At 39.5% G+C, this 12,356-nt stretch overlaps 1 protein-coding gene across 8 annotated transcripts in view; it reads right to left on the bottom strand.

The window, feature by feature from the left end:
• Positions 1-12,356, bottom strand: part of tnrc6c1 (trinucleotide repeat containing adaptor 6C1) — a 205,322-nt gene that overhangs the window by 87,975 nt on the left and 104,991 nt on the right. The window lies entirely within an intron of this gene.

The following is a 12,356-nucleotide window of genomic DNA, read 5'->3' as shown; positions in this document are numbered from 1 at the left end:
GGGACAGAGTAATGAGGCCGCAGAAAATGTTATTCGTGACTGATTAGAGGCGTTCCAGTGCTGTGACAAAAAGATGGACACCTGATTGAGGAGGTTCAAACATGGAACTGCAGGAAATGGATTTGGGAGGTGAGAACACGTTCAAGGACTTGAGAAGGAAGGCTGGTGATAAAGTGATAGTTTTCAAGGTCAGAGGGATCAAACATGGGTTTATTTTTTGAAGAGGGCAGTGATGACAGTGCATTTAAAAGGAAGAATGACAGTAGCAGGAGTAGGAATTGTAATATACAGAGCAGTACATATGGGATGAAGGTAATAATGCTGTGACAGTTTTAATGCAAAGTATCAGACATTTGTTTCTGTGGACACTAGTTTGCATAAGAACTGTCGCCAAAAATAACAAATTTCAGTAGAAAAAAGGTTAATGCTCCAGATGAATTACCAGGATTTCCAAATTGAAAGGGAGATTGAAATTATGATCTAAGCTGAAATTTGGCAAAATACAATATTAAAAAGTATTGCTTCATGCTTGGCATGAATAAATCATGTATCGATCTCTACTGAAGAAACCTTGGTTACTTGGGCCAAAATACTCGGCTTTCTTACAATAAATTAGTTTCGCAGTAATGTGCTTGAAGTTATTCAAATAATAGACTTTTATTAATGCTCACCATTCGGAGGGGAAAAGACACGGGACACAGTTCCCTGAAGAACATAGCAACTTTTCCACTTCTATACAGATCTCTCTCTTCCACTTCTATACAAAAACTGTAAGGATGAAGCCCTTAATTTTTTTGACAGCAGCATGGAATCTGGATATCCAGGTAACCACAAATTTTAAAGTGAAAAAAACACTAATCCAGGTCAGGAAGAAAAAGAGGTAGGGTTAGAGTGTGTGTTTTGTATGTGGGAGTTAAACTGCTTTTAACCATCACGGTTAAAGTACGTAATTGAACATTTTTCAGTTGCTCAATCAACATGTAATGAGTACGAATATTAATAACACCATGTTTCCATGAGCTTCCACTCACAGTCAACCAAGAACAAGTATATTTATAGTTCCAGATTGTTGCAGTGTGCAAAAAACCTCTATAATGGTTCATTATAAATGTCCACTGCACGAGCTCCAAATTCTGTTTTTTGTAAATCACGTACTGCACTATGCTAACTCATTGGTTTCATTTGGTTATCTTTAGTTTAACAAAATGTTTGACATACACTTGCTCAGATCTAAATTTTTGTTCCATGTCTGAACTTGAAGGTGGCAGTGCTTTCCAGGTGATGCGTAAATCTTAAGTGGCATTCTTACCCATTCTGTGCAGCAATAGCAATGTGGACTCAGAATTCTCTTTAATTTAGGGTAAAACAGAGGAACAAAGGGTGTAGCGGGTGAATCAGAGGCCGCCAGCAAGCGAAACTGCGTGTTTCCCAGGTTTGCATGATTAGTGAAGTGGGATTGGGATGATACTGTGCGAAAATCCGCCACTGTGGCCAGCGGGTAAAACATCCTTTCCCCACCTGCTACCGCACTTAGTGTAAATCTGGGACAATTCCGCCCATTATTAAATCACATTGCCATTTGAGATCTGCAATCTGCCATGCAAAACACAATTAAGGATAATTAGGTACACAAATCTTTGATAGTTTAGGACTATGAGCCACATAGACCAACAATGTGCCTGGACATTTTTTGTTTTATTCATTAATGGGATGTGGGCTTACCATGATGGTAATGTCATTGAACATCAGGGGGCAATGGTTAAATTCTCACTCATTGGAGATGGTCATTGCCTGATACTTGTGTGGTGTGCATGTTACTTGCCACTTGTCTACCCAAGCCTGGATATTGTCCAGGTCTTGCTGCATTTGGACATGGACTGCTCCGTTATCTGAGCAGTCGTGAATGGTGCTGTGCATCATAAGCGAACATCCCCACTTCTGACCTTATGATGGAAGAAAGGTCATTGATGAAGCAGATGAAGATAGTTGGGCTGAGGACACTATCCTGAGGAACTCTTGCAGTGACATCCTGGAGGTGAGATGACTGACCTCCAACAACCACAACCATCTTGCTTTGTGTTAGGTGTGACTCCAACCAGCAGAGTGTTTTCCCCTTGATTCCCATTGACTATAGTTTTGGTAGGGCTCCTTGATGCCACACTTGGTCAAATGCGGCCTTGATGTTAAGGGCAGTCACTCTCTCCTCACCTCGGGAGTTCAGCTATTGTCCATGTTTGAACCAAGGCTGTAATGAGGTCAGGAGTTGAGAGGCCCTGGTGGAACCCAAACTGGGCGTCAGTGAGCAGGTTGTTGCTAAGCAAGTGCCGCTTGATAGCACTGTTGATGACACCTTCCATTACTGATGATCGAGAGTAGATTGATGGGACAATATTTGGCCAGGTTGGATTTGTCCTGCTTTTTGTGGACAGGACATACCTGGGCAATTTTCCACCTAGCTGGGTAGATGCCAGTGTTGTAGCTGCACTGGAACAGCTTGGCTGGGGGCACGGCAAGTTCTGGAGCCCAAGTCTTGGGTACTATTGCCAGAATATTGTCAGGGCCCATAGCCCCTGGTCTATTGTGGGGTAACTGATCTCTGCAAGAACAGCAGTAGCAGTGAGTCAGCAATATGCTGGCATGAGGCAGAAAACAGATTACTACCCAATAACTTCTGCTGAAAGTGCGCTCAGGCTGCCTGATTATAGGTATTCTTTAGTGATGGTCGTGTGACCTGCCAGCATCCACTGTCAAAGCTCTATGGTTGAATGTCCAGACTAATAGACTAACTGCAACACAAGCCAAGCAATGAACTAGTATATTTCTGGGGACGAGGTGAAGGATGGAAAAAAAGTGCAGAAAATTTAAGTGAAAAAAAGTGCAAGTATAAAAGAAAATGCTTCAAAGGTCTCTGGAAAAGGTAAACTTAAACCCATTAATAACTTGGTTCAACAAATAAACAACAAAAAAAGAAAAATCACATATTACAGAGCTGTAGACTCCTGTTTGCTGCCCCCTTAAAAGAACAGATGGTTAATTAACCAAGCCAATAATCTGCTTTAGTCTCATGATGCAATTCATGTAACACAGTTCACTCATCATAACTGGATACATGAAGCTAGATTCTTGAGTTACTTATTTCAATTTCCCTTGCATCAGCTTCTACTCCAAGCACCAGCTGTTCGTCAAAGCATCAGCGAAAATTATCCTCAACATTGTTACACAAAGCACCGAAAGGATAGGCACCTACTAATGGATCATCAAGAGCTATTAAAGCAGTCATTTCACAAGTTTTCAAAGGTTTTAATAAAAATACATTGATGAATGCTAGAATCAGCATATAAAAAATGAAAACGGCTAATTTATTTAATTGATCTGTAATAGTTTAAATCCACCTTTGCAACAGATGGGTTTTTTTGTGCTGTAAACATTTGTGTATCCGTAGAGAGCTATAGCGGGGGGGACTAGGTTAGTGAGGTTAATTCTGGATTGCTCCAATTCAAAGCTGGCACAGACACATGGGCTGAATGGCTTCATTTAATTTTAACCACAATTCTAACATATGGCAGGGGTGCAAATATAAAAAAGCCATAGCACACTTTCAAAAAGGTTAATCGATGTGATGGTTGCATCCCAAAGTAACAGCTAACCATTTGGTGATTTTTCTTAAACTAAACATTGCAGTAGTATGAAGTATTCAAAATTTTAAATACACATGTTCTTGATGAAAGCGAATATTTTTTAGCATGTTCCAAAATTTTTAAAAATCCTCAAAGAGTTAACTTGTATTTATATAGTCCTTCATGATCATAGTACCTCCCTTGACTGGGAAGTGCTTTAGAAATACTTTTGAAACATAATGACTTTGGTAATGTAGGGAAAGGCAACAACTAATGTGTGCAGAGCAAGGTCCCACAAACAGCAATGAGATAATGACTAGATATAACCAGAGAGCTATTTTGCCCAATCATTTTAAGAGCAGCAGATTTTCTTTTAAATTTCAAGTACATTTGAGTCTTTCCCCATTCTTTAAGCAATGTTATTTATATGTTTTTGACTTTGCACTGGTTGCCTTCGCCTCTCACATTAATTACCTTTCTGGATTGAAATAAAGGATACTCTGCAATAGCAAAAAAATTTTTAAACAGCAACCAAGAACAATAAATCCCATGGCACATTCTGTAGATCTAAATTTACCTTCCACTGAAATTGTGCCTTTACATCAATGTGGTGTGGAATAGAAACCGAATAATTCACATCAGTAACATGTGCTTTGAATATTCATATTTGTATATTGCTGAAGAGAGATATGTTGCCAAAGCTTTTCATCTTGGGAACTGTAGGCTCCCAAGCTCTCCGGTAATTCAAAAAAAAACCACATGGCTTGAACGTATTCCTTTTGCTTGCAGAGAATGAATGTATGTCGCTTCTTGCAGAGATAAACGGCCCACATTACAAACTCATTGATTATCTTAAATTGGTCGTTAGTGTAGCTATTAGCACACTCTGTATTGTTCAGCAAGTGCTGCCCATCATAGAAGCACATTAACAGTAGACCTTTTCTTTTGGATTTTGCGAGTGCGGACTAATTGAGTACAGTCTGTGCTCGGCTTAAATACGAACAACTGAAGGAACATGCTGTTCGATTCGATCAGCCAATTGTTGAGGTGTACTGTCTGCATACTTGGCATCGCACTGGCACTGAAATTCATACACGCCATTGCTCAATTATGTGGTAGACAGAACTTCCTTTTGGACTGACAGCAGCATTCTGTTAGTGGAAAATACCACTCGAGTAGCCACTGCATTGTAGTAGTGTGAAATGGCTAGCTTAACCTGTTGTTTTAATTTTTGAGATACATTGTCTTTCCAAGGTAATTGGAGGTAGACCGGGCACCTTCAGGACAAAAGTGGCAACCTTTGGCCCACTTACGAGTTCACGTGATACACAGTGAACAATGATCTGATCAGGATAGCCACTGTCCTGCAGGATAGCTTTGATGGGCTCTATTTCTGTGCCAAGCTTGCAAGGTGAGAAAATGCCTAGGGCCCTACTACAAGTGCTGATAAGGCCACTCTTGTGTAGTACATGGAGCTATATGAATCCCAATGTATATACTGACCATGAAGGTAGACTTGCAGTAGACAGTAACAGAAAACCCACTTATTTATCAACTAGCATGTCAGGGAAAGGCAGTGCGTTATACTACTCCATCTCAAAGGTGAATCAGGGCATGGAGTTTATTAAGGACGTGTAAGAAAATCCTTACATGTGGCTGCAGATTCAAAACAACAGGTTAAGCAAGCTGTTTCATGCCACTAGCATGCAGCAGCAATGTGAGTGGTATTTTCCACTAACAGGATACTGCCACCATCCAAAAAGATGTTCTACCTACCACACAAATGAGCAACGCTGTGTATCAATCTTAGTGCTAGTGCGATGCCAGGCACGCAGGCCGTATGTCACATCAATTAGCTTATCGAATCAAACGGCATGTTCATTTGGTTGTCGGTAATAGGCAGAGTACAGGCTGTACTCAACCAGCCCATACTTGCAAAACCCAAAACATCTACAGATGGATGTGACTCCATGATTGGGTTGCACTTGCTGAACAATCTGGAATGTGCTAATAGCTACACTAATAACCAATTTAAGATAATCAATTGAGCTTAAAACACGGCTCATTTACTCTTGCTAGAAGAGATCCCATCTTCATACGTGTTCAAGCCTCGTACCTTTTTTGAATTAGCCGAGAGCTTGGGGTGCCCATAGTTCCCTGCCTCAGCCAATTAACTGACTTGCTAACCAATCAACGCCCTTTTCTCCTGCAGTATAAATTGTTGAGATTGTTTCAAATTTGACATTCTAGCATTTGCCCTGATGAGTGTAAGACAAAAAGCTTTGGCCACATGTCTCCCTATTCAGCAATATTCAAGTTCTGTACTACCAAGCAACGATTCATATTTGTCCATGAATTTAGTCTATAGCCTAATATGCGAATATTATGCTAATATATATACAGCTGTTTTATGTGCCATTCACAACCATAAAAATTACTTAATCACCAAATAACCCCATGATATGTATTCAGAAATTGGGAGCGCTACCTTGATGAACAAAGAAATCCTTAAAAATGTAAATATTCAATGCCCACCTCTAGCTGCCCAAAAGCAAAAAACAGTTCGGACCAGTATTCTCATTTCCCAGTTTTTACTGTTCTTTCGTTCTTGGTAGCAACAAAAAATTAAACAAAAATTAGTTTCAAAAGATATTCAAATCCCTGTGATTGCCTTTTAGAATTGGAAAATCACTATTTGCATCCATATTTAAATACTTTCCTTCATGCACATCCACAAACATTCTGCCTGAATCTGGTATAACCAAGGATATTACAGATCTCAAACCAGTGTGAGATGAATTTGCATAATTAGAAGTCTGTTACTTCATTATTACCAGGAAATAAAAAGCACTTTACCTTTTATTTAGATTAACTAAGTCTCATTTTAATGTTATTGGCAACAGCATTTCTTTTTGAAGAAAAGAGTCTGTCACCATCATTTTATTATTTGGATGGGCTGAATGATAGCTGCATGGTCTTCCCATGAATAGTCTTTGCTGTTTTATCTCACAGAAGAGTAGTAGAGATAGACATCAATGTCTCAGAATAATTAAGTCCAGACAGATTTTTACCCACTGGCAGTTTCATGTGGAAAATGCCAGGAAGGAAGTATAGAACATAAAAACAGTATTGAATAATTCGGTGCTGTTAGGTGGATTGAAGTGGGGCACTGATTTAAGTTGACCCTACAAACTATTTTAGAACCAAGTTTGTTAAAACGTCCCTGATATACAAGCCTTCTGATTTTGGGGATATGCCACAAACTTCAAATTATTCCCCCCAAAGATTAAGAACTAAATTTAATTATAAAAAAGCACTGCTGTTGATATAATACCATTGCTTTTGTGCTGATACAGGGAGCAATTGAATTTATCAGCAAGCAGTATTAATATAGAGCACGTCTTCAGCTACATATGTAATGAAAACACAGCTCAATGAAAGTCCAAGAGGAAACAAAGCACTGAGGAAGTGCCTCACGATGCGCATCAAATCCCTTTAGAATTATACTTTTAAAGTTGTTTTTTTTTTTAAAAATTGCCGTCATGTTTTTATTTTCTCCTTCCAAAATTATTTTGCTGATTAAATACAAGGTTTTCCTATTACAAATGTGATTTTATTTTAACTCAATATAGATTTGCTCTCAACAAATTTTAGTTAATTTTTTAACCTTTATTCAGGAAACAAAAGAAAAACAAAAATGAGTGTACTAATAAATGAGAGTCCAGTCAGCATCAATTCAGATTTGTTTCAGGGCCCTACCTCACTAAACCCAAAGCAGCAGGGCAACGCCTATGAAGATGAAACATAAACCAGATCCAACAAGACGACCTGAAGTCACACCAGAGTGCACATAATATACATGACCCAATGTTGCAGCTTAGGAGCTAAAACGTGACTCATGCCGAAGCTTTACTATTGCTGATCTGGTTCAGCTATACTGGGAGATGAATAGTTGGATAAGTAGTGGTCTATTATTCCTGCATTTTTAAAACAAACTTATTTAACTGTTATTGATCTCTCAAATTGCACTGGACAACAGTAGCAGTATTTCTGGTGCAAATGGAAAGGTGTTAGGAAAATTAAACATTAAAACTTTGAAACTAGATGTAGTGTAATGCTGTGCTTCAAAAAAAAATTATTGGGCAGGCTTGGTTAGATTTTTCCTAAATAGAAAATCTCTACTCGAAATTCTATACTGCCTGAAAAACAAATTGCAAATGGTACAAGAAACAGCAAAACTGCAAAAATATTCTCATTGAAAGTGTTCCCATCTTAACAAATAAAAAAGAATGCATCAATTTCTATGAAAATAGAGAGGGAATTTTGAATATTAGATTGCCAATTGTAGATGTGATTGTCTTCATTTGTTAAGGGAAGCTGAATCTACTCATAAAATTGCTATTATTTCATATGAAAAGCAATTTCTGTTCAGACAAGTGATACGTTAAAACCCTACAGGTGTGGCCTTGAATGGGGGATTATTCCCCAACAGGGACTGACATGGAGTCTTCAAGCAATATCTAGGTTATACTGCTGACTCAATCGTCAAGTTCACAAGGCTTGAGACCTGAATCCATTGATGTTTGGGTATGAACAAATCATAGCATCGTAAGCATATAGCACAGGAGGCCATTCAGCCTGTCATACCTGTGTCAAAAGAGCTATCCAATTAGTCCAAGTCCCCTGCTTATCCCAAAAGACGTGCAAATATTTCCCCTTCAAATGTTACCCAATTCCCTTAGGAAGGTATTACTGAATCTTATTACAGTCACATCATATGCCTGTCAAACCAGTTGGGAGGATGGGGGTGCACAGAGGGATTCAGTGGCTGTTCATGGCCAGAATGTGTGGACAATGGAAAACAGACAGCATGGTCACATGACAGGGAGACAGATTATGAAGAAAGGCACTTTTTATTATCACACTCGAAAACTGACATTTCTGAAACATTCTATAATTGACTTATTTTTGAAGTACCAGGCAATGACCATCTCCAACAAGACAAACAAACAATCACCCCATAACATTCAATGGCATTACCATTATCATCCTGGGGGCTTACCACTGACCAGAAATTGAACTGGGCTAGCCATTTAAATATTGTGGCCACAACAGCTGATCAGAGGCTAGGAATCCTGCAGCAAGTAACTCCCTTCCTGACTCCCCAAAGCCTGTCCACCATCTACAAGGCACGTCAGAAGTGTGATGGAATAGTCCCCACTTGCCTGGACGAATGCAGCTCTAACAACACATGAAGCTTGACACCATCCAAGACAAAACAGCCCACTTGATAAGCACCCAATCCTCAAACAATCACTCCCTCCACCACCGATGCACAGTGACAGCATTTACAAGATGCACTGCAGGAGCTCACCAAGGCTCCTTAGACAGCATCTCTCAACCCCACGACCATTACCATCAAGAAGCACAAGGACAGCAGACACATGTGAACTCCGCCACCTGAAAGTTCCCCTCCGAGCCACACACCATACTGGCTTGGAAATATATCACTGTTCCTGGGTCAAAATCCTGGGACTCTCTCCCTAACAGCACTGTGGGTATACCTATACCAGATGGACTGCAGTGGTTCAAGGCAGCAGCTCACCACCACCTTCTTAAGGGCGATTAGGAATGGGCAATAAATACTGGCCTAGGCATCGACGCCCACATTCAATGAATGAATTTTTTAAAAGTCAGTTAATCAAGGAAAAGACAACGACGCTGAGCGAAGAGATCCTGGTCCAGCAAAAGAGAAGAATCCTGTTTAGAAGTCACCTCAAGCATTTAAAGGGGCTAATACGTTTTACCTGCTATTACATTTCTCAGCGGCTCAACCACAATTTAGGCTTAAAACCAGAAATGTCCAACCTCGATTTTTCTTCAAGAAGTCAGGAGAGAATCCTTCAGGCTTGCAACGTTTTCAACCATTTTCAGAAATGTAGGAAGTGATTTGTTTCTGTTTTACCCTTCTAATAACCCAAGTGCATGTTACATCTCTAAAAAAGTGTGTGTGCGTGCGTGCGTGCGCGCGCATGTGCGCGCGTGCGCGCGCATGTGCGCGGAATGAGTGCTTGTTGCATTTTAGGTTTTGTGATAAATAAATGGTTCTCTTGATATTAAATTTACAAGAAAACCTGTTTTGTGTCTGTTCTTAAAAATCACTGCATTTGGTGGGGGCTAGAACACTCCTCAGAAATACATTTTGCTGCGGTCAGGAGAGAAGTGGGGAAAAGGAGAAAATTATTCCACATCCCTCCGCCCACCACTCTTTCAGGCAGTTGGGATCCAAATTATAACTTCTGCGTAAAACAAATTCTCTCATCTGGTTTTTACGCCAACTAACTTAAATCTATGTTGCCTGGTTACTAACCCTTCTGCCACTAGAAGCAGTTGTTCCTTATTTACTCAAAATTCATTATTATTTTGATTACATCTATTAAATCTTCCCCTCACCTTCTGTTAAGGAGAACAACCCCAGCTTCTGTATTTTCTCTATGTAACTGAAGTCTCACATGCTTGGTACCATTTTAATAAATCTCCTTTGTGCCCTCTCTAAACGGCACTGCCCAGAATTGGGCACAGCATCTAAATGGGGCTTGACCAGTATTTTATAAGCTTTAACCATAGCTTCCTTGCTTTTGTGCTCTATGAGTGTTTATAAAGCTAAGGGTCCAATATGTTTTTTCTTTTAAAAACAGCCTTTTCAACTTGTCCTGCCACCTTCCAAACGTTACGTACACCCACCGATCTTTGTTCCTGCATCCCCTTTAAAATTATAGAGGTGCTGCTTCTCATACTCCACACTGTGAAATATGCACCTGCTAAAGACATTGGTGGCAAAGTGCGGCTGAATAATAGCATTTAGTGCTGAGTGCAACAACTCTTCCTTGAACCCAAAAAAACTTCAAGGCTTTTCCTGATTCTATTATAGCCGCAGCAAGCTAAATGTGCTGTATGATCTGCAGAAAGATAACCATTTTCATAAGATCATAAGAAATAGGAGCAGGAATAGGCCATTTGATGGAGCCTTTTCCACCGTTCAATAAGATCGTGGCTGATCTGATTGTGTTCTCAACTCCACTTTCCTGCCTGTCCTCCATCACCCTCAACTCCCTTGTCAATCAAATGCCTGTATAACTCAGCCTTGAATATATTCAATGATCCAGCCTCCATGGCTGTCTGTGGAAGAGAATTTCAACCACAAACGACCAGCTGAGAGAATAAATTCCACCACATCTTTGGCTTAAATGGGAGACCCTTTATTTTGAAACAGTGCCTCCTACTTCCTCTCAGCATGTACCATGTAAAGTCCCATCGGAGTCTTATATGTTTCAATAAGGTCATCTCTCATTCTTCTAAACTCCAATGAGTATAGGCCCCAACTTTCCTCATAAGACAACCCCCTTCATCCCAGGAATCAGCCTAGTGAACCTTCTCTGAACTGCTTCCAATGCAAGTATATCCCTCCTTAAGGAGACCAGAACTGTACACAGTACTCCAGGCACAGTGTCATCAACTCTCTATTCAGCTGTAGCAAGACTTCCTTACTTTTCCAACCCCCTTGAAATAAAGATCAACATTCCATTTGCCTTCCTAATTACTTGTCATATATACATGCTAACTTTTTGTGGTGTGTACACCAGGACACCCAGGTCCCTCTGTACTGCAACATGCTGCAGTCTCTCTTTCTATTTAAATAATATTCTGCTTTTCTATTCTTCCTGTAAAAGTGCACAACCTCTCATTTTCCCACATTATACTGCATCTGCCAATTTCTTGCCCATTCACTTAACCTATCCCTTTATAGGCTCCTTGTATCCTCCTCGTAACTTGCTTTCCTACCTATCTTTGTATCATTTACAAATCTACAATACAGTTGGTCCCTTCATCCAAGTTATTAATATAGATCGTAAATATTTGAGGCCCCAGTACTGATCCCTGTGGCACTCCACTACTAATAGTTTACCAACCTGAAAAAGACCAATTTATCCTGATCCAGTATTACAAAAACTGCTACACTATTAGCAACTACGGAAATTTAAAATTTTGCATTTGTCAACATTGCAGACCTTTCCTATGCTGTACCTAGCTATTCAGAAGGCCTTTCTCTCACGCCTCTTTCAAAGGAAAGAAGAAAATCACTCATGGATGTCCAACCTTCCTCAAGGGTTAAGGAAAGGAAGATACAGGAGAAGAATGTTCAATTTAGAAGTCATTCAAAGGTCATCTAACCAAGTTTGTATATGAAGGCTGATCTTATTGCATTGAAACAGATAACATCTCTAGGTGTTCAGATTGTTGATCCATCATAAATGTCAAATATTTCAATACATTAGTGGTAAACTTAATATAGCATTCAACTAATGTCACTGAAGAACTTTGTGCAACCTGACAAGATTGTTTTAAAAGTTTCAACCTAATTTTAACTCGAGGAAAAAAAATAGAAACACAAGGAATTACTAATGCTTTTTAATCTCACACATTAATGCATTTTAACCACTATTCAAAATCTAATGTTCGACATACAACACACTCAGAATTCAATAGTAAATTTTGAAATGTATATTTAAAAAGTCTAAACAAATATCCATCAGATCAACACCTAAAAGGTTGCCGCTTGGTGGACAGAACTTGTTACTGCTGAAAAAGAGAGAGACAGCTTGTCGAAGCTTTTCATCTTGCAGTCATCAGTACAGATGCAAGAATGCCAAATTTCAAAGGGAACGACAATTTGTACTG

Source organism: Cetorhinus maximus, chromosome 24, assembly GCF_964194155.1.
Source record: "Cetorhinus maximus chromosome 24, sCetMax3.hap1.1, whole genome shotgun sequence".
NCBI lineage: Eukaryota > Metazoa > Chordata > Chondrichthyes > Lamniformes > Cetorhinidae > Cetorhinus > Cetorhinus maximus.
This window is presented reverse-complemented; position numbering and strand designations above follow the sequence as displayed.